This window comes from Neofelis nebulosa, chromosome 12, assembly GCF_028018385.1.
Source record: "Neofelis nebulosa isolate mNeoNeb1 chromosome 12, mNeoNeb1.pri, whole genome shotgun sequence".
Classification (NCBI taxonomy): domain Eukaryota; kingdom Metazoa; phylum Chordata; class Mammalia; order Carnivora; family Felidae; genus Neofelis; species Neofelis nebulosa.
Genome location: NC_080793.1, coordinates 25,874,009 through 25,901,661, shown reverse-complemented (window position 1 = coordinate 25,901,661; position 27,653 = coordinate 25,874,009). Strand labels below are relative to the sequence as shown.

General features: G+C 43.7%; 1 long non-coding RNA gene across 1 annotated transcript in view; it reads right to left on the bottom strand.

The window, feature by feature from the left end:
* LOC131491529 (uncharacterized) overlaps positions 1 to 27,653 on the bottom strand; it is a 568,938-nt gene that overhangs the window by 42,103 nt on the left and 499,182 nt on the right. Inside the window, exon 8 of the long non-coding RNA XR_009251502.1 lies at positions 4,243 to 4,403. This is a non-coding gene — a long non-coding RNA (uncharacterized LOC131491529). The remainder of the gene's footprint in view (positions 1 to 4,242; positions 4,404 to 27,653) is intronic.

Genomic DNA, 27,653 nt, shown 5'->3' with positions numbered 1-27,653 from the left:
TGAGGAACACATACTGCCTTGTACTTAATATAAAACTATAATCGATACAGTATGGTATTGGCATAAGGATAGACAAATAGATCAATTGAATGGACTAAGCAATACAGAATATATGGTTGTTTTGACTGATTGTCAACAAAGGGGCCATGGAAATGGGGAGAGGATAATCTTTGTAATAAATGGCACCAGAATAGTTGGGTAGCCACATTTAGTGACCTTGATCCTTACATCCACACAATAATCAAAAATTAATTTGAAAAAAAAAAAAATTAATTTGAAATGGATCATAGACCTTTACATGAGCTAAAACTTTAAATCTTCTAGAAAAACAAATAAAAGAAAACCTTTTCATTATTGGTGTAGGTAAAAAATGTCTTAGGATAAAAAAAGCATTAACCATAAAGGAAAAAATGGAAAGGTTATATTTCAACAAAAGCTCGAGGGGATTGGGGGAGGGATGGGTAAAACAGGTGAGGGGGAATGGGAGATACAGGGTCCACTAGTAGAGTGAGTAGGTCACGGGGATGAAAGGCACAGCATAGCAAATATAGTCAATTGTATTGTCAGAGGACTGCATGGTGACAGATGGTAGTGACACTTGTCTTGAGCAGAGCATAATGTATAAACAAGTTGAATCACTATGTTGTACACTTGAAACTAATGTAGCATTGTGTGTCAAAACTAATCAAAACAAAGGTTAAACCTTTTTATTCTTTATAAGACACCATTTAGAGAATGAAAAGGCAAGACACACATTGGAAAAAAAATTGTACAGCATGTATCTGACAAAGGACTTATATCCAGGATATTTGTCTGTCTCTCTCCATCCATCTATCCATCCATGTATCTCACAACTCAATAATAAGACAAACAGCCACAATTAAAAAAAAATGTGCAGGAGCTTTTCACCGACTACAGAAGATAGTATAGGAATATCCAATAAGCACATAATGATACTATTCATCAGAGAAATGCAAATTAAAGCTTCAATGAGATACTACTACACAGTCACTAAAATTAAAAAGATCAATTATATTAAGTGTTGGTGAGGTTTTGGAGCCCCCTGGAATTCTTGTACAGTGCTGGTGGGAATGCAAAATGGTGGAACAACATTGGAGAACTCTCCCAGCTTTTTACAAATTCAAACGTACATTTGCTATACATTTCCGCAATTTCACTCCTAGGCACTCCCTCAAAAGAAATAAAAATATTATTTTTACCCTGGCCTTGTAAATGAGTGTTCATAGAAGTTTTACTCACACACCTTCAAAATTGCAAACCATACAAACTCCAGTTGAATGGTGAATGAGTAAACCAGCTGTGATATGCCCATACAGTGGAGCTCTACTCTGTAATGAAAAGAAACAAGCTCTGGATGCAAGCAAAACCATGGGAGAATCTCAAAACCATTATGCTGAGTTAAACAGACCTTACATAGCAGAATATATACCGCATGACTCCATGTACCTTATACTGTAGGGCTGGTACAACATGAAGCAGATCAGTAGTTTCTGGGACTGGAGGTGGAGGTGGAAACTGATGCCAAAGGGACACGAGGGAACTTGCTGGGTCAGTGGAAACATTCTTCATCTTGATTGGGGTTGATGCTGCCTGGGTGTGAGCATTTTGTCAAAACTCATCAAACTATCCACTTAAAATGGATGCCTCGGGAAGGAGAGAGTAGATCTCCAAATTGGTACAATTTGATTTGTCTGGGGAGAAGGGTTTGGGGGGGTTCTGATCACAGCTCAGCCACTGCCAGTCAGACCATCTCTGGTGCAGCCTAGGGAGATACAGCAGGTGGGAATGTCAAAGCCTCGCTTCTGTGATTCTTCTGCCAGAATGGGTTATAGGGCATTGGTCTTTGCTTGGGAAGGTGGAGGAGTAAGTTAGGAACGGTCCAAAGCAAGGTAGACATGGCCACTTGAAGACAGAACAGAATGGCCGTCTCCTGAGAGGAAGGAAGAACAGCCATCATGCTGTTGTAGGTGTGGCAACAGTAGAGGCTGTGACAGAGGTCTGAACGTAGGCTCCAGAGCAGGCAAGGAGGTGGACCGCAGACCACAGGTCACTGGAGAGACTCACCAGTAGGGACTCCCAGGTGGTTGGTGGGAATTTGAAGGGGTCCTAGAGGCTAAGGGCAGAGCCAGTGAAATACCATGGTACATATTTAGCTCCTAGATAAGCATACCTTTGCCAACCCAGGATGGGGCAGAACAAGATTCGTGAGGGACAGCAAACAAGACTGAGAAGTGGGTGGTTTGCCCTATGGATGAAAACCATAAATTTTAAGCACTTCAAAAACACTAGCTGGTAATTTAAATAACTGATGCATTAATTGATTTTAGACCAACAAAGCAGTTGCTTTGGATTTATAGGGTCCCCCCCCCCATTGTGTGGGTCACACCCATTTGGGCCAGTCCCCGGTTAGATTAAGTTCAGACAGGAGAGTAGGCATTAGAAACATTGGTGTCAATTTTCAGCAGACTTGTATTTTGTAACTTTTCTTTTCTTTTTCCTTTTTATAGCTTCCCATTTGGATATAAATTTACAAAAGTATCTGAGAAAACTTGGAAATTAAAAAAAAAATTGGTCATTTACCATATACAGTTTGAGAAGTGTTGCCACAGAACAGAGGTTGGGAAACTACAGCCCACAGGCCAAACCCAGCCCATCTGTTTTCTACAGACCATGAAGCTCAGAATGGTTCATGGATTTTTAAGGGTTTTAAAAATCAAAAGAAGAGCATTCCATGACATGTGAAAATTACATGAGATCCACATTTCAGTGTCCAGACATAAAATGCTGTTGGGACACGGCCGCCTCATTCATCTATGAGTTGTCTATGAGACCATTAGCCCCACAAAGCCTAAAATATTTACTATTTGGCCCCTTACAGAAAAAAAAAATGTGCCCATCCCTGCTCTAGAAATTGCCACAACTCACAAGCCTGCATCTTGGTCATGTAGCTATTTAAAAACCATCAAACACTAAAGTCTCTCTTCAAAAATTGTCTTTAAAGCCCAGGGCTGATCCTGTGGGTCTGCTCCCAGTTAGTCGCCTTCCCGGGTCGGCTACTGTCCTCCTCATTGCTTTCCCCTGGGTGCCCCGCGACTGCCAGCACGTGGCTTGGCTCACGGTCTCGTGAGGGAAACCGCCTGCTGCCTTTGTTGTTCTGGGCATTCCCATTCACGTTTTTACCAGGCCTGACCCTGTCTGGCTTGTAAAATCTGATGGGATCCCTGCCCACGGAAGGATGGCTGCAGGCGGGTGGAAGTGCCACTCAAAAGAGGTGGTAACATCTGAGCGGAGGGCAGGCTGAGCAGAGATGGGCGGCACCTCACGGCCGTATGCCTAGGCTGTGATCGCTCGGCTCCTGAGTTTCCTGCACGTGAAACTCACACACAGCTTAGAACAACTCATTAGCGAGCCCAGGAGACTTGAACAATTCAGGCTTCTCAAGAGTCCAGTGTTTCCCTAGAAAGGAATTTGCAGGGGAGGGGGTGGGACTAGGGGTAAAAGACTCCTCTACGCTTGCAGGAACATCACCCTGGGTTCCCTGGGTTTCAACTACAAAGCCCAGTGCAAATGTGAGGGGTTATTACACGGCAATTTGGGAGAATCATTCCCTTTTGGTGCCCTGTATCGACTAGGGAGCAACTCCACGGTTAGCGATGGGCCAAAAGTCTTTTGACCGTTATGAGAATCATTTTAGGTCTTTCCTAAAGCCTGATGCTCAGGTTGTAAGGCATCTTTAAAGGCTTTTAGATATCACATTCCCCTCCCCCCCTCACCCCACCTTCCTCGGCCACTTGACTTGCTGTCTGCAACATCCTTGCCAGGTGATTTGCCAGGCTCTGTCTATATCCTTCCACGGATGGGGAGCTCACTCCTTGTCAAGGCTATCCCTTTTGTTTCAGCATTGCTCAGGGCACTGAAAAGTTCTTCTTGGGTTGAAATTCACTTGTTGGGCTTTTACTTCTGGGTCTTATTTACATCCCTTGAGTACCCTAACAACAAATCCAACAAATGTGGTCTCTAACTCCAAATGCACTAATCTAATTTTTTTATAAGTTACATGTACTTTCACAATTCTTCACCTATTTTGTTTCCCCCATGCCAGCATTTTAGTCTCCAAACACCTTTGCACTTTTAAAAACTATGGAAGGACCCAAGTGGCTTTGCTTAATGCAGATATATTGCTACCAATAGTGTAACTATTAAAAATTAAAACCGGGGTACCTGGGTGGCTCAGTCGGAGCGTCCAACTTCGGCTCACGTCATGATCTTGCAGTTGGTGGGTTCGATTCCCACATCAGGCTCACTGCTGTCAGCCTGTCAGTGCACAGCCTGCTTCGGATCCTCTGTACCCTTCTCTCTGCGCCTCCCCCGCTTGCATTCTCCTAAAAATAAATAAATATTAAAAAATGAAAACCAAGAAATGTACAAAGATATTAATTCACTTAACAAAAATAAGCCTACTGTATATTAACATAAGCAAATATCTTTATGAAAAATAACTGTGGAGTCCCAAAAATGTTTAGTGGGAAGAATGGCTTTGTTTTACATTTTTGGCAAATCCCTACAATACCTAGCTTAATAGAAGACAGTGGTGTTCTCACATCTGCTTCTTCGTGCAGTCTGTTGCCATCTATTGTTTTGGTTAAAGTGTGTAAAGAAAATCTGGCTTCATGTAGATATTTAGTGGGAAAAGGGGGAATATTTTAATAGCCTTTTTAGATAACTGTGGATATGTCATGTAACCTCTAGAAATCACTGCACACCTGTGAGAGGGTTTTAAAAGGTAGATAACACCCCAGAATTATTCTGAAAATAATTTTGATCTTAGGCACTCTCTGAAAGTTTCTCAGGCACCTTGGGGGTCTCCAGGACACATTTGGGGAACTGCCGCCTTAAATCATGATTCTTACAACTTTAAGCTTGTTCCAGAATGGATGCAAATGCTATTCCCCTTCCTCCTCCACACGCCTCGTTTCTCTAACTTGGTTTATCATTACAGATTCCAAGCCTGATGTCTTTCAGGCAGAGCCTGCGTTGAATGTTACTCAGAACAGTATTAAAGCCAGCCTTCTGGCTTCCAGTCACATGTAGCCGTGGATACCTGAGAGTGACAAATTGATGCCCATGGTTAACAACAACATGACCCTTACGGTGACGCCACGGACCTGACAAAATGGAATTCTCCTCTGCCCCAGCCTGAAGTGGTGGGGTGCTCCCGGAACATGGGAGGGCAGCCTTATTTTCCCTGGTGACTCAGGGTAAGCTCCAGTGCCAACTTGTGCACATCCTGACTTCGCGGAATGAGCACGCAGAAGCAAAGTGTCTCAGGGGCAGGAGGTCAGCAGCTCTCCTCTCCTCTGAAGCTCTGGTTCTTCCACCATATCCCCTCCACCTCCCCAGATGGGCAAAAGCCACAAGGTTTTTGTGGGCTTTGCTGAGCAGAGTTTTTTGGGGACAGTCGGAACAGGGAACAACCCAGATGTTTTCCTTTGGGAACAGATCTCAATCCCTGGGCCCATTGCTCATCTCTATAGAATTTCCAGAACCTACAGTTTTTCGTTTCTCATTTTTGACCCGCTTACCAAGCCCACCTGCATTTCTGATCTTTTTATGTCATTAACTTGCCAGAGAGTCAATTTTAAGAGCCAACAGCATGTTGATCACCTGTTGTTTAAGTTCTTTTTCTTTTAACACAGAAGTCTCTTCTCCAGGCTCACATATGGGCAAGCACATAGCGACTGTTAGCATAACCCTCGACATTCATTTCCTTTTTTAAAAATATATATTAAAAATTTTTAATTTGCTTTTGAGAAAGAGAGAGAGAGTTGGGGAGGGGCAGAAAGGGAGGGAGAAAGAGGATCCGAAGAGAGCTCTGTGCTGACAACAGCTAGACCTATGTGAGGCTTGAACTCATGGACCATGAGATCATGACCCGAACCGAGGTCAGACACTTAACCCACTGAGCCACCCAGGTCCTCTGACGTTCATTTCTAAACACACAGATTCTATTAAGGAATCCTACATGCGTGATCTTGCTGGACCCAAGGCTCTCTGTTTTCTTTTCAAAATCTGGCTAATCTAGGTTCCAGAAAGCCAGGGTGGTATACATTTGTCCGAGTCCCGTTTACTATTCAGTGTCTGTCACAAGGATGTAGGAAGGTGGAGGAGGGCTATCATTTATTGAGGACCTACTGTATGCCAAGGTTTCTCATACCCTATCTATCTTAATCCTCATTATACAGTCAAGGTGGGTTTTTTTTAATCCTCATTTTACAGACGAAGAAACAGTCTCAAAACAATGAACAGAGTTGCCGGATAAAATACAAGATACCCATTGAATTCGTTTGTCAGATAAACAATGAATAAATTTTATTTATTTATTTTTAATTTTTTTAAGTTTATTTATTTATTTTGAGAGAGAGAGAGTGTGTGTGAGAGGGGCAGAAAGAGAGGGAGAGAGAGAATCCCAAGCCATGAGCACAGGGCCTGATGTGGGGCTCAAACACATGAACTATGAGATCATGACCTGAGCTGAAACCAAGAGTCCGATGCTTAACTGACTGAGCCACTCAGGTGCCCCATCAATGAATAAGTTTTAACATAAGTACGTTTCAGGAAATATTTGAGACATACCTATATTCATTGCTTATCTGAAATTATTCATTGCTTATCTGAAATTATTCATTGCTTATCTGAAATTCAAATTTCACTGGACCCTATGTAGTCTTATTTGCTAAATTTGGCAACCCTGGAAACGAAGCAACTGACCCAAGGCTATATAGCTAATAATTGCCAGGAACCAGAATGCCCTTTCTGCTCTCGAGATATCTCTGCAATAACTTGTACTCTGATGTCAAAAACTAATGCAAAATGGAAAAATGTTTTCCTAGATTCCTGCCAGCCCACAGAATCAAAACACTCGAAAACTCAGACTCAAAACAGAACCTGGTATGAATGTAAAGTGAGGAGATGCGAGACATTTTCTTAAGCATTTGTGTATTTCTAGTTTTACCAGATTTTAAGATCTTCACAGGCAGCAGCCATATCTAGTGCAATGGCTTGCACACACAGGGCCCCCAAGAGAAATTTGTCGAGTTGGACTGAAAAAACAGGCCTTGGACAGTCCCACTGAGGATGCTGACTTTGGTGGCCGGTTGGCTCTAGGACTTCTGTTTTCTCCTCATTCTTATCTGATTTTGAGTGTGAGAAGGAGGAATCTTCACGCAAATCCTTGTGTTCTTCTAACATTAGGACCAGGATATGGAAGATTGACAGGAGCGTTAGGCCTGTGCTAAGGTTTGAATGTTTGTGTCCCCCCTCGACCCCCAGTCCCTATTTTGAAGTCTTAACCTCCAGTCCGATGGTATTTGGAGATGGGCCTCTGGGAGGTGCTGAAGTCATGAGAGTGGAGCCCCCATGAATGGGATCAGCGCCCTTATGAAAGAGACCCCAGAGAGCTCCCTCGCCCCTTCTGCCACGCGAGTATACAATGAGAAATCTGAAGCCCGGAGGAGGGTGCTTACCCAACCAGGCAGGCACTCTGATGTCAGACCTCCGGCCTCCAAAACCGTGAGCAGTAAATTTGTGTTGTTGATAAGCCACCTAGTCTGTGGTAGTTTGTCACTGCAGCCCAGATAGACGAAGACAACATGGCATCTGATCCTTGCTCTGGCCCTCATTGGCTGATAACTCTGATCCCCGGATTTATCTCTTGGGGATTGAAGCGCTCTGAGTACATTAGACTTCGAGCCCCTTCAGGCTCTACCATTATCCAGCTGGATGATTGTGGATGTCTCTGAAGGGGGAATGGGCATTTGGTAGCAATGGCAGGTATGTGCAAATGGCTCCTATGGTAACGATGCTGTGAAAAATTCTTCACAAGGCTGGGTTGTCATTTCTTTGCATGCAGAGAGGAATTAAACAAGCTGGAATAATTATGATACATAGATACCCTATCATGTTGATCTCAACAGTGACAATAATAAAAGATATCAAAATTATTTGTCTCACTATAGGCAATGACTAAGAAGATGCCCCGGTGAATGTGGAGATGGCTTCCATATTAGACAGTGGCCAGCCCTAGCCTGATCTGCTCCCGGACTGAAAGCCCTCTATCACTGACCTGATTTTCCCCTCATCAAAGTCACTGAAACTCATCCGGGTCATCCCATTGATGGTGGTGGGGATCCTGGGCTTGAAATCCTAGTCTTAAGTATTCTTTGTGTGGGGCCACCGATCTAATCTAGTGTCTCATATTTGACAATTGTCTTATATCTTTCTTTTAAAGAATAGGATAATTGGACAATCCACTGGGCAAGTAGTTGGCTTCCTCAGCTGCTCCCAACATTTATATTCCTCCTTGGAATAACTTATTATTTATTATTATCTGGAGTATATCTCAGGGAACCTTCCCACCCTTCTGAGCTATCTTCTCTTGCAGCATTTCCTCACCCACATTTAAAAATGTGTCTCTTTTCAATTTGCAGCTGATTTCTCTTCTTGGAGTATCATGAGGGGTAATCTGACAAGGTCCACTTTCCCCCAAGGTCTTGTCTCCTTGCTGTCACTGATCGGCTCCCCTGGCCATCCAGAAGGAGATGCGGAATTAGTTATCCTGTGAGCTTCTGCTCTCTAAGTAGGCAGGAAGTTATATTTTTGCTTTTGCTAAAACAAACATCTAGAAAGTGAAAATCTTTCTCAGATGCAAAGGGTTTTTTTTCCCCTTCTGATATGGATTCTGCAATTTTCTTAGTGATATTGTTTTGATAAGTTATATAATGTTTCTTAGATACTTCAAATCATACTGTGACACTGTTCCTTTACCAAAATGTCTCTGAGAAAACTGACTACTGAGGAAAGAGAAAGAAAAAGAAAACTAGCATTTAAATGAGTGCCCACTTCACTTCAGTGCCTGTTCTGAGCACCCAACTTACATGGTCTGATTTAATTTTCATAATAACTATGTCTTGCAAATGGGAGAACAGAAACTGTGTACACACACACACACACACATACACACAGTTTTCAGGAATATACATAGATACAATAAAACTGTATGTTAAGGAAAGTAAAAGAATGAAGAATACAGGATTTAGGGTGATGCTACTATGTGTGAGGGAAGACAGAGGAAGAAGTTGGTAGAAGGACCCTGCAGTCGGAGGAAGGTTATTATCAAGGACTTAAAGTTCTGAGAGCTGGTTTCAGGAATGCATACATTATTTAAAATAACTAATTAAATAGAAAACAAAATAAAAGTGGGCCATGCAAGGACCAATGATCAAAATGTGTTATGAACCATTAGGGTTGATTCAATTATATTTACCTATGGTCCAAAACAGATCTCAAAAAGGCAGATGCCCCTGGCTTTACATAGTAAGGCTTATATGTCATGTACGTAAAATCTCATGAAGGTCCATCTTGTTGCCACACCAGCTGGATTATGTGGCTTCCTAGGTAAACAGGGGCAGAGAAAGATAGAAGAACCCATTGCTTTTGATTATCTCAGTCTACAAATAACATGTGTCACTTCTGCTCAAAATTCATTGACCAAAACTAGTCACGTGACCCCAGACTAATTACAGGGAAGGGTGGGAAATGAATACTTAGTAGGTACTATCTGTCTCTACGAAATTTCACTTTTTCCCCTGTTAAAGATGAACAATTCTGGGTAAGATCCTATTTTCATCTACCCTTCCTATGGGTTTTAATAGACAAGATAGCCCCATGGAAAGAGCTTGGGTTCAGAGTTCAACATATCTGGATTTGGATCTTAGCTCTCCTCTAACCAACTTAGGTGAACTTGGGCAAGTCATGTCCCTTTTCTGAGTCTACTTTCTTGTCTGAAAATTGGGGATAATAGTCTAAATGTTACAGGATTAGTGTAAGGGTGAAGTTGGCCAACACCATAAGGTATCCACTAACACACTGGAATCTCAGTAATTTACTAAATGGTCATAATTATTACTATGCAAATATACTGTGAGGTCATTCTTCAAGTTATCCAAATCTCAGTATAGCTTTAGGGATTATCAACAATATCTTCCCTCATCATTGCTTCAAAATAAAGCCACAAAGCCCTTGGTAGTGCTACTACCTTGAACAAATCCTTTCTAGAACTAGGAAGGCATCTATGTGTGCCAAAATTCTGGAACAAATGGAATCTCTTTCTCTGGCCATAAGGATGCTTAGGACCAGTATCCTCAGAGAAGCAAGTGAACATATTAGGGCCAGGGTGGTGTTCATAAGATTCATAGCATCTTTTTAGAAACACTTTATATTAGTCAGAATAAACTAGGTTATGCTAATCATAACAAATATTCCTAAAGTTCTTAGTGGCTTAACAGGGGGTTATTTCTTGCTTATTAAAAGTTCACTTAAGAACTAGGAGATTTTCAGGGGTGTCTGGGTGGCTCAGTCCATTAAGCATCCGACTTCGGCTCATGTCATGATCTCACAGTTTGTGAGTTCGAGCCCTGTGTCAGGCTCTGTGCTGACGGCTCAGAGCCTGGAACCTGCATCAGATTCTATGTCTCCTTCTCTCTCTGCCCCTCCCCCAATCTCTCTCTCTCTCTCTCTCTCTCTCAATAAGTAAACATTTAAAAAAATGTTTTTAAGAACTAGGAGGCTTTCTAAGTCACTGACTATGTAACAGTCCAGTGATCCATATGTAAGCAGCCTCCATTGTTCTATAGACATACTATTTGGAAAATACCTTTTCAGTTGATATGGCAGGGGAAGGGGTGCTAGACATTATTGCATTGGCAATTGCTTTGGCCAGGAAGTGACACTTACCACTTCTACACAAAATGCATTGGCCAGAATTAGTCAGATGGCCCTGCCTGACTACAAACTACAGGGGTGGTGGGGAAGTAAAATCCTCCCTGTGTCTTGAAGATAAAGAACGCTAAATAAGGGTGAGCACCAGAAGTCTCTGCAGGACTCTTGTTCTCCACGCAATCTCCAGCATAAAGGGGCTGCCTTCTGTGAACAAGGGTGCAGCAAGAAGGTTGTTTGTATGTAAGGTGTACTGCATAGTCCATATACACCAAACTCCTTACTCTTTAAAACCCTGTAAGTATTCTGCGCCTATGTCTTTGTTTATGTTGTTCCACTGGCCCTAGAATATACTTCCTTTCCATTTCTATACTTCCAAATTCTACCTGTTTTTCAAGGTTCCATCTTAAATGCTGTCTTATCATTCCTCATCTCCTGTGTTTTGTTTTTTTCATCTGTTTTCCTACAGGACTTTATCCTTCTCTTAAGATCCTCTAACCCGTTTGTTTTCACTCGCTAATTTTGTGCTCAAACATTTGAATGAACCAAATATAGAATACCAATGGGGTGCGCCTGGGTGGCTCAGTCAGTTAAGCGGCCGACTTCAGCTCAGGTCATGATCTCGCGGTCCATGAGTTCGAGCCCCGTGTCGGGCTCTGTGCTGACAGCTCAGAGCCTGCAGCCTGTTTCAGATTCTGTGTCTCCCTCTCTCTGACCCTTCCCCGTTCATGCTCTGTCTCTCTCTGTCTCAAAAATAAATAAACGTTAAAAAAAATTTAAAAAAAAACAAAAAAAACCCCCCAAATATAGAATACCAAAAGAACATGTGGAACTTGGAATCACAATCAAAACTTTAAGTCCAAGGATCTGAAAGTAAAACTGTGTCCTTTACCTGGGTAAAATTCTGCCTGCCATTGGAAATTTACAAGAGGATGAGCAAAGAAGCAAGTATGGGTTCTCAGAAGAATCTCTTCCCTGGACTTAATGGTATCACTTATTTAGGTCAGTAAGTTCATCTGGTGGGACGTCTGTTCCATACATATGACAGACAACAACTGGCAGACAGCTACTACTGGCCAGGTGGATTAGGTGGTGAGACTCAGTTCTGGATCAAGGGAGCCGTTCCTGGCAATTAGAAAATTTCCTTTGGAAAGTGCCATTGCTTAACCATTCCAGTGAAACTTGGTTATTAATCTCAGCAACACCTGCTATCCAAACAAGCAGTTGGCTACAAATGGCAGTGTTTTGGGGTTTCTTCTGCTTTGGGGGTCAGACGCAGAAAACCTACTGGTGACTGTTCTCTAAATGCTTTAGGGACATTTCTTCTACAGCATCTCTGATAAGGTTTCCCCACAGATCTACATGTGGGAAGCAAAGCCCTTCTTGTTCTGTGCCCCCATGGGATCCTCCTTTGCGAACAGCAGTGGCACGATGTGCGCAAACCTAACCAGGTTTTCAAGATCACACATGAAGGAATAAAAACCCACTGAACGTCCCCAACATTCTGGGCACCGTGCCAATGTGTTCACACACTTTCTTTTACTTAGTCTTTACAACAGTCCTGTAAGGTAAGGTAGCCACTATCAGCTAAATTTTAGCTGAACATCAGTCAAAATGCTAGTGCCCCAAAATGCTAGTGCCCCAAATTCCATAGCCAGAAGGCACAGAGCAAGAAGACAGACACGTGAACTCTATGTGATAGTTTGCGGATCATGGTGGACCACCAGATTCCTGACCTCAACTTGTTCCATATTAGAGCAAGTGGATATGATCAGCCTGAACTCCAGTATCGAGATCACACGCTGGGCATTGTCAGCAGCTCTCCACTGGACGCCTCATCCCGAAGAGGACTTAGAGTCTGAGTGAAAGCTCACGGTGTTTTCTATGACTTTAATTACAATCTTCCCAGGTATTCAGTGCCTCATGACGTATAGAGAATACACATGGATTCTCTCAGTGAAACCCACAAGCACGATACACATGGGCAGGTGATGGGGAGCCCCAGAGCACAGTGTTGTTTGGGGTAGTGCAGACTGCTGCCATTCTCCTCCCATCAGGCGCCCTCTCTGAGGAGTCACAGAGTGACAAAAGCCAGAACAGATGCTCTAGACCCAGCGGCGTGACGTTTGGAAAAGCTTCTGCAGAGAGTATTGGTTTCTCCTCTGTTCCCACCCTGCCCCTGGGGCCTTGCAATGGGAATAATAATTCTAACATTTCAGGTTGGTTGTGAAGATGAAGTCACGGTGTATGAAAGCTCCCAGCACACGGAGATACCTGAATTAACATGGGCTGAACTATGAGCTGACTATCTTCACATCATTTCTAGAAGGTTGGAAAGAGACTGCTCTGGGCTTTCCTCTGTGGAGCCTAATTCATCATCATACGTAACTCACTGGTAGGGGCGGAGGAGGAAGAAGGAAGGGAGGAAGGATGGAGAAGGAGTCGGTACAGCACTCAGGGATGCCCCTCGCCTCTCATTTATTCCCTCTGGGTACAGTCATTTGCAGAGCAGCTGGGGAGGGGGGATAGAATCCCTCAGGACCTTATCAGCGTTTTACCCTGGTCTTGAGAGGGCTGAGCTGTGACAGAGCCTTGGGAAGCAGAGCTGCTGTGCTCTCTGGGTAATGGCTGTGTTTAAGCACTATCTGGCTTTTCACAGCCAGCTGACTGATAAAAAGGATCTTGACAGGGAACCCACCCCAGCAGCGGGTAGTTAATGGCACTTTCGGCTGAGCTCATTGCTGGCACGAGAAGCAAAGGATCATAAACCAGAGCTCTAACCTCAAGATGGATTCGATTTTCCAGATATGGATGGTGGTTTCTAAGCCTTGAGCAACGTCGAAGCGTCCTGTTTCCAGAAGTTCTGTTCTGTGTGGTGCTTCCCTGTTTGCAGGGCAGACTCCTTCATGCAAATGCATTCACCCTCCCAACAGCTCTGCAAGGTAGAGCTTATGTAGAGATTATGGCCCTCTGGCCTCCAAGAGAGGACTGAGGCTCAGAGAGGGTAAGGGGTGTGCTCGAGCTTGCACAGCTGGCCCTGACCCTCTGCTTTATGACCCCTCGGCTAGAATTTCTTTCCCTTACGATTCCGTTTGTAGAGTAGGATTCCAGGAGGTTTTCTCACCTTTAATCAGTACTTTTGGGCCCAGTAATCTAAAATGAGGAAATTGAGGCTTTAGAGAGATTACGTTCCCTGCCCCAAATCACACAGCTAGTAAATGGCAGAGCTAGGATTAAAATATGACTTCTGACTTCCTAACTGCCCTGCCAGTGTTTCTCAAACGAGGACTGATTTGTGGTTCATCCTTGGGGAGCCCAGGGTTACACAGTTTTAAACATTTTGCATTTTTTGCTTTGATAAGACCTTTAAAATAATCTCATTTCACCTATTTACATTAAAAACTACTGTAAACAATTTTAGTAATCATTTGAGATGGAAGCATCTCTTTTTAATATATAAAATAAGTCATTCATTGCTCAGTTTGTAGATCTCAAAGTTGAGACTGTGTCCCATGTCCAAGGTCTGTTTCTTTCTTTCTTTCTTTCTTTCTTTCTTTCTTTCTTTCTTTCTTTCTTTCTTCTCTTCTTTCTTTCTTCCTTTCTTTTCTTTCTTTCTTTCCTCCTTTCTTTTCTTTCTTTCTTTCTTTCTCTTTCTTTTCTTTCTTTCTTTCTTTCTTTCTTTCTTTCTTTCTTTCTTTCCTTCCTTCCTTCCTTCCTTCCTTCCTTCCTTCCTTTCTTTCCTCTTTTCTTTTCTTTCTTTCTTTCTTTCTTTCTTTCTTTCTTTCTTTCTTTCTTTCTTTCTTTCTTTTTAATTTTAGAGAGAGAAAGAGAGAGACAGAATTCTAAGCAGGCGCCTTGCTCAGCACAGAGCCCAGTGTGGGGCTCAATCCTACTACCCTGGGATCATGACCTTAGCTGAAATCAAGAGTCAGACGCTCAAACTACAGAGCCACCCATGTGCCCCCTGAGGTAATTTTCTTAGGGTTCTATACAGACGGTTTTCCCCCCCATGTACAAAAGTTTATATATTACCCAAGTTTCAGGAACTCTGCACTGTGAGTCCCAGCCTCCTTGTCAAGTTGTGGAAACATTTCCTCATTCTCTCCTTAAAGTATGGGAGTGAGTATCACAGTCATTTTGCAGGTTAGGACTCTGAAGAGAGGTGTAGACCTAGATTCCTAGGTCACAGACCTAGGAACCAACAGAAGTTTACCTCCAATCTGACACTGAATATCCAGGCTACCTCCTAAGAAAATGAAATATCTGGTTTTCTAGCCAGGGAATGACTAAAAGGCTCCAATTTCTCCCTAAAAAGATTTAGAGGGGCACAGATTCAAAGTGGGTGGGATTGGAAAAGAGGAGTGTTAGAAACTTCCTGTTGGGCAGTAGGGTCCTCCTAGTAGGAGCAAGAAAAGGTGTTTATCTCACCAGCTTTGACTATCCACCTGTCCCAAAGCACAGCCACCTCCATCTCCAGGATTCTACAAGGTGATGATGCCTGAATTCCATTACGGTGTTTACAATTCCGCGGCCAAGTACTCCGCTTACTTCAGCTTTAAGCAAAGGACTGCAAATGTTTGCATCCCCTTTCTTATCTGGACCGGTTCTCCCACGTCTCCTACATGTGGTTTTCATATGGCTTTTATGAATGCCCGAAGTCTGTTCCAGCTTGTTCTAATGTTGCAGTGTTTTAACTGCCATAACACAGTGGTATCAACAGATAAATCAACTAGATATGTTGAAAAAATTATGGGCAAGAATCCTGTTCTCTTCACCCGGCCTAATTCCTCCACAAGAAGAATCTGCCCTGGGAGTTGCAGGGAGAAGAAAGATGTGGACTACGGTTGAGAAAAAGCCAGTCCAGTGATCCCATTATTCCTAAACTTCTGGACTGTTTTCACTTACAATCAATGACAATTTTCTCTAGAGTTGCTCATTCTCTGAACCGCGTGATTCCCGCTTTCGGGGTGTTTGTTTCTTCTCATCTGCGGACGTCCCTTCTGCCTCTCTCGGTGACTTCATTCACTGAATGGGACTTGCTGCTGTGAATCACAAGAGTTCAGGTTGCCGGCTCATAATATTTTTGTATCGCTAAGGATGTCCTGGTTCAGACCTCAAGTTCCCTCCTCTCACTTCCCGAAAGGAGAAAGTTTCTGAACGATTGTTAGAGCACACAGTGCAGAGGCCTCCCTCCCTCCCCAGCACATTCCAGCACACAGGGCTTTCCTCTGCTCTGCTCGCCCTCCGCATCTTGTTTCCAGTCTGATGAGGAGAGGTGGGGGGACATTTGCTTTGGGGAAACAGGCTCTGTAATCCTTGGTCCCTGAAGTGATTTTCAATAGGAAATCTGAATTCCTGCTTCATGTAAAATGAGTCTCAGATGCTGAGAAATGAGTATTTGAGAATAATTTACGATTTGCTTTCCATAAATCAGTGCTGTTTTGCCTACAAATCATTTTGAGAACTGTATACGGCTTTATAAAAAATGAATCCGGGCAGATTGGGAAGCGAGCTTTATATGTTGATTCCTCCTCCTGTCACCAATTAGTTATGTGACTTTGGCACGTTGCCCCAAGTTTTTGAGTTTCATGGGGGTTGTAAAATTATTAAATTACATTCTTCACCAATTAATCCATTAGCTCAGCAAACATTTGTTGCCTGCCATCTCCCTGCCCGTCACCACATGGGGTCCTTCCACCTCTCGCATGTTATCAGAACCAGGTTTCGGGATCAGCTCCATTCTAATAGGATGCACTGGAGAGAAAGGAACTACCATTCAACGTTTATTAGGAATCGGATGATTTTATTTGATCCTTGCACTAACTCTGCAAAGTGGGTGCTCCATTTTATAGATGAGGAACTGAGGCCCAAAGAGGCCGAGCGCCATGCGCGAGGTTGCGTCTCTTCTAAGTAGTAGTGTCTGGGCTGAGACTCCGGTCTGGCTGGCCGTTTCTCTAAGACTCAAAGACTCCCTAAGACAATTAAATTGTCATGTCCATTCTTAGTATTTTTAAGTGTTCCAAGAAACTTGCGACACAGCTTTGTTTTCAGGGAAAAATGTGGAGATTCAGTCGCTCTCCCTGATTGATTTTGCTGGTTTTGTCTAAACGGGGTTAGACATTCCCTCCCGTGCCCGAAGGTGGCGCCGCACGCCGTCCTGCGCGTGGGCAGAGGGAGTAAGTAGCCAGTGCGCCCCCTGGGACGTGGGGCGGAGACCCTCCATGGAAGAAGGCTCCAGAAGTTTGGAGTGCATCACGGTTTCTGCGCTGCCTTTGAGATATGGATAGTCTAGTACAAGAGTTCACAGCTATGGAATATAAGAGAATCATTTCACAAGTCGGGAGGGCAGGTCCCAGGGCAGAAAGTTAGCTCCGGGTGGAGCAGTCACCAGAAGCCCCGTATTTCCTGGATGCTTCCCGTTTTGTGTATGTAGGAGACCAGGGCATATTCATAGCTTAGAGTTCCACAAGGAAGCCTTTACCATGGTGGACTTCGGATGACAAAAATAGGTATCAGTTAGTTTAAGTACAGGAATCAGAAATCACTCTAGTTATTTGAAGCAGGATAGGATTTAATATGAACAACTGAGTGCTTACAAAATAGTTGTGAAGGCTGAAGGAGCAGGTTCTAGGCTGAGCTTTTTGGATGACTTCCAAGCAATACAGCACTGACCCAAGGGGGAAGCTACTGCTTCAGAGGGAGCCATTGCTGCTAAGTGCACGTTGAGGGGGAGGCACGGCCATAACAGAAGACAGGAGGACGGCTGCCCATAGAAGTCCAGGAATCAGCAAGTCCTATCAAGAAACTGCTCAATCACCCCTATTTGCCGGTCCTCAGAACCCTGGAGAAGGAACACTGTGACCCACTGCAAGAAAGTCTCAACTATCCTAAGCAGTAGTGACAACCAGAAGCCAAGGAAAGGACCTCTACTTCACTTCTTTCTTTCAAGTCATATGAGTGCATCTAATTGGCTTTCCAACCTCTTCAGGTATAAGAAGGGTGACATGGAGGTTGAGATGTCAATCCAAGTATCTACCACAAAGAGGTGAGTAATTCTTCAAAGAGGTGCTTTTCCAGCACTACTTGACAACTCCAAGGATAGAACTTCCTCCCAAAAAAAGCAAAGCAAAGCAAAACCAAACAAAACCATTTAGACATTCAGTGTTTACTCCTTTGAGAATAGAAGCCATCTCAATAATGGAGGCACTCCTGCTCAGTATTTATGTTCTCTTTGTCCCATTCAGGAAAGGCCAAGCCAACTGTGCCCAACCCTGGGCTCAGGGCCTTCCCCTACGTAAGCCCCACCCAGCTGGTGTTTAATACCACTCCAACCCAGTGGGAAGTTTTCTCATCAAAGAAAGTTGAGTCTAATGGGAAAAGTGGTATGCCTGTCCCCTTGCTAGAACAATAGATGGCAAGTGTAAGTTTAGATTCATTGACAACAGACTCAGCACTAGCTCTGTCCCAGGCCCTGAGATACTGCTGAGTATGAGAGACAGAGCATTAACATAAATGCTATGAAGGGGGATAAGCCTGAGAGAGTGAAGGCATGCAGCTAAACCTGGAAACTGGGGCAGATAACATTGGAGGAACCAGACTTCGTAAGTCTTCTTTGAACAGCCGGTCTGCTCTGGTTGCCCACACAGGCCACACCTTGACATGGGAGTAAAATTTTCCTGGTGGGAATGGTTGTGAAAATCAAGGTGTTCTGATAACCCCTTGGGGTAGGCAGCTTTTGAAATGGCTCCCCCAGATCCCCCCCCCCCACTCCTGGTATTCATACCTGTGTAAACCCCTCCCCCAGATGTAGTGAGTTGCTTCTAACAAATGGAATACGGCAAACCTGAAGGGGTATCACTTCTAAGATGAGGTTACAGGCAGAAGTGTGAAATGTGCTAAGGTTGAGAAACCCTGGGCTAGAGCTGGGTCTTCCTTCCCTGGCTGTGTCTTTGGTTCCCCTGGATGACCTGATTCTGACTTTCTTACCTCTAGCCACTTCTAGTAAACCATCCCTCTCAACCAGCACACCCTACCCCCAAGCACACCCATCACCCCCACTAGACACCCTGGCTCCATGAGAACCCCCTCTCCCAACTGGTGTTCTCTAATGTCACTTGTTACTGTTGGGAGCATGTTCAGTCTCTTGTCCTCCGCTGTCTCTCCCAAACATCATCTCTCTGGGGACCTGAGGGGTGCAAAGTGCCAGTGGAGTCGGCTGTAGCCTGTGAGTCAGTTCACCAAAAGCCAGTCCCTTTCGAAAAGGTCTGTTTTCATTTAGCCCACACATGGGCTCAACTCAGAAACACTGACACAAACCCTCAATTCAGACCCATTGAAAACTATGCTGAGAGTTTCAGGTAAGGACAAATGCATTTTCCAGAAGAATACCACATAGCTAGGCTTCACAGAGACACCAGAAAGACATATATTAAAATGCAATTAGAAGAAAAGAAAACATACAAGAATATTCAAAACGTTTCCTGTTGGCAAAGAGCAGAAGCACCATTGTTTCTACATCACTTCCTTTTATCTCTTCTGAAAAAATCAACTCTGAGAAGGACTTCTGGAGACAATCACATCAGCTGGTGGACACAAATAACAGCTCTATAGGCAATAACCTGAGGAAAGGGAGGGAGTCAAGAACCCCAGAGGGAAGACCCAGAAAGAATGCCCTCCTATTGTTAACCAGAAATATGCTTTGTAACTGAGAAGTCTTCCCAAAGCTTTTTAGTGAGCTGGAGTCTTGTTTGTATTTTCCCTTCTTGCGAGTGAGACAAACACCAGGTTTCTGGGAATGATCTAATCTGTGCTCCATGATAACTTCAATTTCTTCCCTGCCTGAGGTCTGCTCCTCGCCATATGCACCTTATCTGTCAAGCTTGGAGCCCAAGAAGTGGACCATAGAGGATGCTCCATTCGACAGCAGAGTCTGTACTTATATAGACCCTCGGCCCTGAATCCATGTTGTTTTCCCCACCCTGTGAAAACAGAGAGGCCAGTGGAAGGTTCTTGTCACCTTTGTTTAGTTCATTCATTCATTTAATGAACATGGAAGCTCTAATATATTGCAGGCTCCATGCTAGGTGGCAGAGGTTTGGAAGTGGCTCAAACACAACATATAATTCTGGAAGTTCATGGTCTTTGGGAAAGGGTGGGGGTGTGGATGAAGAGGGATAGACAAAGGACACCGGATAGAGCAGGGAGGTCAGGGATGGCTTACAGGGGCAGATGACATGAATGGAGACACAGAGCTCATTTCCCGCCGTCCCCCCCCCCGCCCCCCCCCCCCCCCCCCGTTGCCTGTTCCTCTTGAGCACTTGGAAAACAATTATGGTGTAATTGCCTTCTGACAACTTCTATTACAAATACACATGCTTATACAGACTCAAATATACCCTTTTAAAAAAAAGATTGAGTTTATTTTAGAGCAGTTTTAGATTTACAATGGAACTCAGAGAAAGGTACAGGGATTCTCAGATATGTCCTTAAACCAAGCCATCGTTATCCTGGGAATTCACAGCATAAATAAACCACTAATACATAATGGCATGGATACACAGATGTTTTTTGGAGCATGGCTTATACTGACAAAAAACCCTGGAAAATAAGAGAATTACTGAGTAACTGATCACGCATCCATCTCATGGAATATTTTGCAGCTATTTAAAGAGAATAAAAAGAATGAATGCAGCCCTATGAGATGACAGATTTGTCTGTGAGCTATTGTTGAATGAGAAAAGCAAGATCAGCAAAGCATGTGCAGTATGATGCCTTCTTTTGTAAAGCAATGATAAAAAATCTCATGTATGATGTATATGAATATATAGATATCTAGAGAATTATATGTCTGCAGAAAAATCTTTGGAAGAGCACACATCAGGCTGTGCTGGGTATTTTCTGTTTACCTCCAAATCCCTTCCGCATCCTTCCTTGACCAGAGGTGCGCCCCACAGCCTGACCTGTATGGGCTGTGTCTGTGGTCCACTGTACCCCTGGGCTTCTGGATGGTTTGGCAAATGGGAGGTACCAACAGAGGGTGGGAAGCGGCGAGGAAGTGAGGTCAGGGTATCGTGTCCTGGTTCCATTCCTGCCAGTGGTCGTGGCTGCATACAGGTGCCATCACTTTTCTGAAGACCATCTTCCCTGGCGGGGGCCTCCATATAACCATTCTCTTTGTTTTCTAATCCTTATCTTAGACTCTTGAAGCTGAGAGGCCTATCTGCTCTCTCTTCACCATCTTTTGCTAGTTTTTCTCAACCCAGCTAACACTGGGTCCCTTTATTAAAACCCCCCTGAATACTCAGCATGAGGGTGCCATCTGTTCCCTGCAAGGACCCTGCCTCACACGGCCGTGAACTTAGTGTGTCTGTGGGGGATGGCAGAAGCGACGGAGGCAGAGGAGGGGGAGATGGGGAGCCAGGCTAAGAGGGAAAAGAGAAAAGACACACTTATGGAGTCAAGTACATTTATGCATATGCGTGAGTATATGTAGGATGAAATTAAATAAAATTTAGTAAAATAAATAAATTTAATAAAATTTAATAAAAAGAGAAAATAAAAACAGAAAACATTTCCCCTGCCCCCAGTCCTTCTTCACAGCAGTGGTGCTGTGAGGAGCTTAGCTCTGTGCTCGCTGCTGTTTGCCCCATGTGCCCTTCCCCAGGCTCGGAGCAGGAAGCTCCACGGGCTCCTCCTCCTGGCTCTCACCACAGCTGAGCGGCAGGAAAGGTCACTGTGAATATACACAGGACAGGGACCTGAGAGGAGACGAAGCCATGGGGGTGGGGGGCCCTCCTCCGATTCTCCAGCCACAGCAGGGCATTTCACGCATTCAACACATTTCTCCCGGCAGGATTTATTCACGCTGGCCATTCTGCCTGGTCCTAGTTGATATCTTTCTTCCCCGGAAAACTTCCCCAGACCTCCTCCTGTCACACTACAGTTTAATCACTCCTTCCCCTCCATCTCCTCCCTTTTCTGTACACTGTTGGCATTTTTTTCCACCTGCAGGTCATTATTTGGTCTGTGTCAGGCACTAAACGGGAGCGCATGGGGGACACACGCTGAGTGTAATGCCCACGCGTAACTCTAGTTCAGTCTGGGGCCCGATACTTGGGAATGTTCACTGTGCAACGGATTGAATTGATTGATTTATTGATTATAGATGGCCTAGCTTGCTGAGCTCAATCCACCTTGTCATCGTACCTATGAAGACTTAAAAAAAAAAAAAAAGTTTATTGGGGCACCTGGGTGGCTCAGTCAATTAGGCATCTGACTTTAGCTCAAGTCATGATCTCGCAGTCCGTGAGTTCAAGCCCTGCATCGGGCTCTGTGCTGACAGTTCTGAGCCTGGAGCCTGTTTCAGATTCTGTGTCTCCCTCTCTGCCCTCCCTCCCTTGCTTGTGCTCCATTTCTCTCTCTCTATCTCTCTCTCAAAAATACATAAACATTAAAAAAAAATTTTTTTTAAGTTTATGTATTTTTGAGAGAATGCAAGCAGGGGAGGGGCAGAGAGAGGGAGACAGAGGATCTGAAGCAGGCTCTCTGCTATCAGCAGAGTGCCCCATGCGGGTCTTGAACTCACGAACCACGAGATCATGACCAGAGCCAAAGTGGGACGCTCAACCAACTGGGCCACCCAGGTGCCTCCCCCATTTAAAAAAAAAAATGTGTATTTCATATGAGGACTTGTGAACACAGACAGAAGTAACTGGCCTGAAGTCTCAGAGCAAGCAGCAGCAGAGCTCTCTGGAGTCCCCTAGTCCAGTGCCTGTTTTGAGGACATGCCTCTCTCAGCCTCACTATGTCCTGGCCAGAGATGCATGGCTTCCCGCTTGGATCCAACTGTTCCTCTGTGCCTGACAATGTCCACTCTAGGATGGTTGCTTGTCATCAACCCTACAGGGAGAGGCATATCTCCTGGGCCCTGACATGTTATATTTTCCAGAAACCTAGAGTGAAGCATGTGAGGTTGACGGTCCTGTTTTCTTTCAGGAGAGAGAGCTATGTACCCTGCGTGAACAACCAGAAAAGAAATGCTTGTTCATCTTTTTCAGGCTTCCAGAAAATTTATATTCTTTCCAACCCAAGGCTTGTTGCAAGTATCTCCCTAAAGAGATGATGGCCCTGGTGATTTATGGCCCAAAGCTGACTGCCATCCAAAAGGATTATTAGACACGCTGGGCCTGAAGTAAGTTTGTGTCACATATATGTACATACACAGACACACGTCTCTCTCACTCTCTTTCTCGCTCAATAAAACCTAGACACAAGCTCCTATTAGGCTGCAGACTTTCTGGAACCCATGATGCCAGTATGGTGTTAGGATTCATCTCTGTCATCATGTTCTGCCCTCTGAACAAGAGTCCTTCTGGGCTGTACTTTGAACATTGTAAAGAACTGTATAAATATGAGATATGAAGGTTAAGATGGTTGTCGAGGCAGTTCAAAAGGGAAGTTCTCTTTTCTCAGTTGAGTAATTTGGGGGGAGACATTTTGACTTCAGTTACCCAGATGATTACCTCAACTCTCCAACTCTCATGCTTTGTGGGGACGTAACTTTTGAAATTTGGAAAGGAATTCTGCCATGAGTATGACATTGGAAACTCCTTTTTCCTCGTGTGACTTTTTGCAATATCTTTTCATCATTCTTTAGATTCTCCAGACTGGCCTTTTCATGATGAGAGTTCTCAGGTTGGCTAGAGGCAAAACCCACCTCCAGTTTCTTGGCTGTGCCTCTTGCTGATCCAACCCTGCTCCTCTTTACTCGAAGGGAGAGTGAGCTTAGGTATGCAGTATCTTTAAACACATAGGGTGGTGCCCACTTTTATTTAATATCTGGAAAAGACAGTTATCTGCTGGGCGGTGTGACAAAACTGCATTATGATTTCTTGTGCTCTAAAGCGGAAGGGGGAATAGAATTCCTCCTCCAGAACTCTTTGGCTTGGCAGTTGGGGTTGTTTGAGTTGAGATAAAGGCTAATATTTATTCAGCCAGCTTCCCAAATCTGACCTGCTACTTGGAATCTGCTCAGTGGTGACCAAGTGTTAGTCATCTCAGAGCCCTGCTTGTTATCACAGCCAAGAGCACAGGCTGGTATGAAATACCAGTACGTTATTCCTCCAAGACTGGCTTGGAAACATGTGGCAGGGCCTGATGGTGGGTTTCTGGTTTAATTCACGCTAGTTTGTAGAAAGACAATGCACAAAATAACGAGATCTAGGAGTTGATTGAGGGCTTTAAAGACCAACTAATGGTCTCAAAAGATCATAGATGAAGACTCAGAGGCCCAGAGAAGGTGAATGACTTACTTGGATTACTTGGCTGGTTAGGTGCAGAGTCATAGCTAGAACTGTCTTGGCTAGAGTTGCCGTTTACTGAGTTACAGGTATGTGCCAGGCATTGGAGACAACCGGCCAAATGTCCACATACGCTGCATGGGTGAGGCTCCAGCCTTTACATAGGCGATCTTACATGGATAAGTGCCTGGGGAAATGGACCTGGAAGATCAGGCATTTGGCATTACTCTTTGGCATTTACTTTATTTAGGGAAAGGAGAGTCTGAGAAGCTAGGTGAGTGCCAGGGTGACCAAGGACAGCATGGACTCAGCTGGGAAGATATGAATGCATGCCTTCCCACCACCGCCACTACCCCCAGCCCCGACCTCCCGCCATATGCTGTCACTGTCCCTTGAGAAACAGTGGGCTTTAGGACAGTATTTGAGCATTTGGGGCTACAAGAAGAGCACTGAGCATGGAGTCAGAGACCCTGGGTTCCAGTTCCAGCCTCCTTCATTTACTGGTGCTGTGGTCCTGGACAGTCATAGCACACTCTTTCTCAGAGCCTCAGTTTCCTTATCTGTAGAGTGAGGAAGGTAAACCCATCCTATCCTATTTTGGAGGTGAAGTGTGGATAATAAATATATAGGGAAGTTTTAAATGCAGAAATATCACATACAGGTGAGAAATCACTTTTGTTAGTCATCCACGAATTCTAACTCACTTGCTATTGTGACCAATTTGGCTAAACGCTGGCAGGATTGAGACTTTAGGACATTAAGACAGAGAAAAGCTAACTGCCTCCAACCAGGTCTAAAACCTCAGCCACAATGGTGTAGTTCTACTGACACTAAAAAATGTCCCCATTTGTTGGGGGAGGGGAGCTATTTAATTGCTCCAGCCTTAATTCCCAAGTTGGTTAGTGCAAAGAGCACAGTACTTAGAGAAACAGGGTTTAAGATCTTGAGTACGACATCGATGGATATCTAATTTGGGGCAATTTACTAGCTTGTTGGAACATTAATTTATTGATTTGTAAAATGTATCAAATACAGCCAATTCATATGGCTGTTGTGAGGTTTGTTTATGAGTAGGCGCCCCATGCATGTGGCTGAACTTGAATCTGCTATTTATTGAGGTCACATTCTGTGTGATGTTTTTATGACAAAATGACATTTTTGTGTTAGGTCATCTTAGTGTACCAGTGACCCCAGAAAAAGGAAGCACATGAGGGAGGGCATCTATGTCATTGTGAAGCTAATTAATTACAGCAATAAGAACTTTTGTAATTCTGAGGATGAAACATCTGGTGACTATTGCAGGGATAATTACTAACCCTTGTAATTGCAGGTATTCCTGGACATGACATTTCCTGGTACTCTGGAATTATCACCAAGTGGCAATGGCTAGGACATTTTTCATTTGCATTTCATGGGATACTTTATGCAGCAAAGCATTTCACAATGATACGTTGTTTCTTCCTCCCACGCAAGAACCCTGGTAAAAATGTCCCTGTCCTTCATGGTTCCTATGTTCCCTTGATGGACTGCTCAGGGCTGTGCACGAATGGTCTTCAGCATTGGAGGCAATATAATTCTGTCTACAGTTAATGTGGTTCCATCTGTCTGTCTATTGGTTTGTGTGGGTTATTTCACTGACATAGTGGCTTATATTTTGCTATATGACAAAGTAATAAAAATTTAAGAACCATAAAGAAGAATTTCACTTCCCTGGGAGCTCTGAGATCTTCCCTTTATATATATGGAAGGAGAAAGAGGAGCAATCAGGAGCAAGGAGGCATTGGACTCTCTAGGTCTCCTGGATCAGCTCAGCACAGCCTATGTATGGTGGTCACTGCTGATTAAGAAGCACGATGAGATGGCCCAATGGTGAAGGAAACCATGAAAGGGTTAAAACAGGATGGCACTGAGATACCTAGGTAGGGAATGAAGGGAAGACAATGAGAGAGATGAAGAAAAGAAAATAATATCTAAAGAAGATTTTGTCCGTATTTGTTGGATTCTTCCCAGTCCTTGCATTGACTCATTTGAGAACACCTAGAGTACAGATCAGTATTAATTCCTAAGGCCTTTTGAGTTAAAGCTGTTACTGAATATCATTCCATGTAGAAAATGGTCCACATAAGGATACAACTCATAAGAAGGTAGTGTGTGGTTATAAATTCTCAACGGAGATCTCCCCTCTACCTTATACCACCAGCAAGTGAGCTGTGTAGTTTCCTTGTATCTTCTTAGAGGCAATGGGGGCCATGTTAACCTCTAGCTCACCATTGCATTGAGGGTGTAGACATCTGAGAGCCTAGCTTTGTGAGTTTCCTTAGGCTTATCTTTTGTCACTCATTCACCACAAGGCAAGAGAAAAAAAAATACTTCTATTTATCAGGCTTGGCAAATGCCATTGAAGTACAAATTGTCTTCAGGGCTCTACCAGCCTCTATGAGGTTCCACCTTGATTCGTTCCCTCATGTGAATATTCTTTTCTTTCTTTCTTTTTTAAGTTTATTTATTTATTTTGAGAGAGTGCACGCACAAGTGGGGGAGGGGCTGAGAGAATGGGAGAGAGAATCCCAAGCAGCCTCTGCAATGTCAGCATGGAGCCTGACACAGGGATTGATCCCACAAACTGTGAGATCATGACCTGAGCCAAAACCAAGAGTCAGATGCCCCTTCTGACCTTCTGAGCCACCCAGGTACCCCTATATTCTTTTATTTCTCAACATCTCATGCATTGGAAGTCTTAGCTAGAGCAATTAGACAAGAAAAAGAAATAAAAGGCATCCACGTTGGATAGGAGGAAGTAAAATAATCTCTGTTCTAAACAACAGAGGGAAAATAGACTGAAAAAAAAAACAAAGAGCTCAGGGACTTGTGAGATTATAACAAAAGAGGTAACATTCATGTCATTGGAGTTCTAGAGCAGAAGAGAACTGTCAGTATAAAACCCTGCACCCTCTGAAAATATCCACCAACCAACATGATGCAGCTGACATTTAGAGAACACTCAACCCAACAGCAGCAGAATACATATTCCTTTCAAGAGCCCAAAGAACATACACAAAATATATCCTGGGTTATAAACCAACCTTCCAAAAAATGAAAAGAGAAATCATATGGAATATGTGCTCTTACCACAATGGAAGCAAAGTAGAAATTAAAGACAGATAAGAGAAAAATCTCCAAATACTGGGAAACTAAACCACATATGTCTAGATAATCTGAGGGTCAAAGAAGAAAGGACTCTCAAGGGAAATTTGAAAAAACAAAACAAAATAAAACACATTGAACTGAATGCAAATGGAAATCCAACTTCTCAAAACTTGTGGGGCACAGCTAACACAGTGTGAAATGGAAATTTATAGTACTGATGCATAAGTTAGAGAAGAGGAAAAGGCTCAAATCAATAATCTAAGCTCCCACCTCAAGAACTTAAGGGGAAAAAAAAAGCAAAATAAATCCAAAACAAGCATAAGGAAGTACATAACAAAGACAGTTGCATAAATTAGTGAAATTGAAAACAGAAAAATTATAGAGGAAATAAATGAAACAAAGAACTAGTTCTTT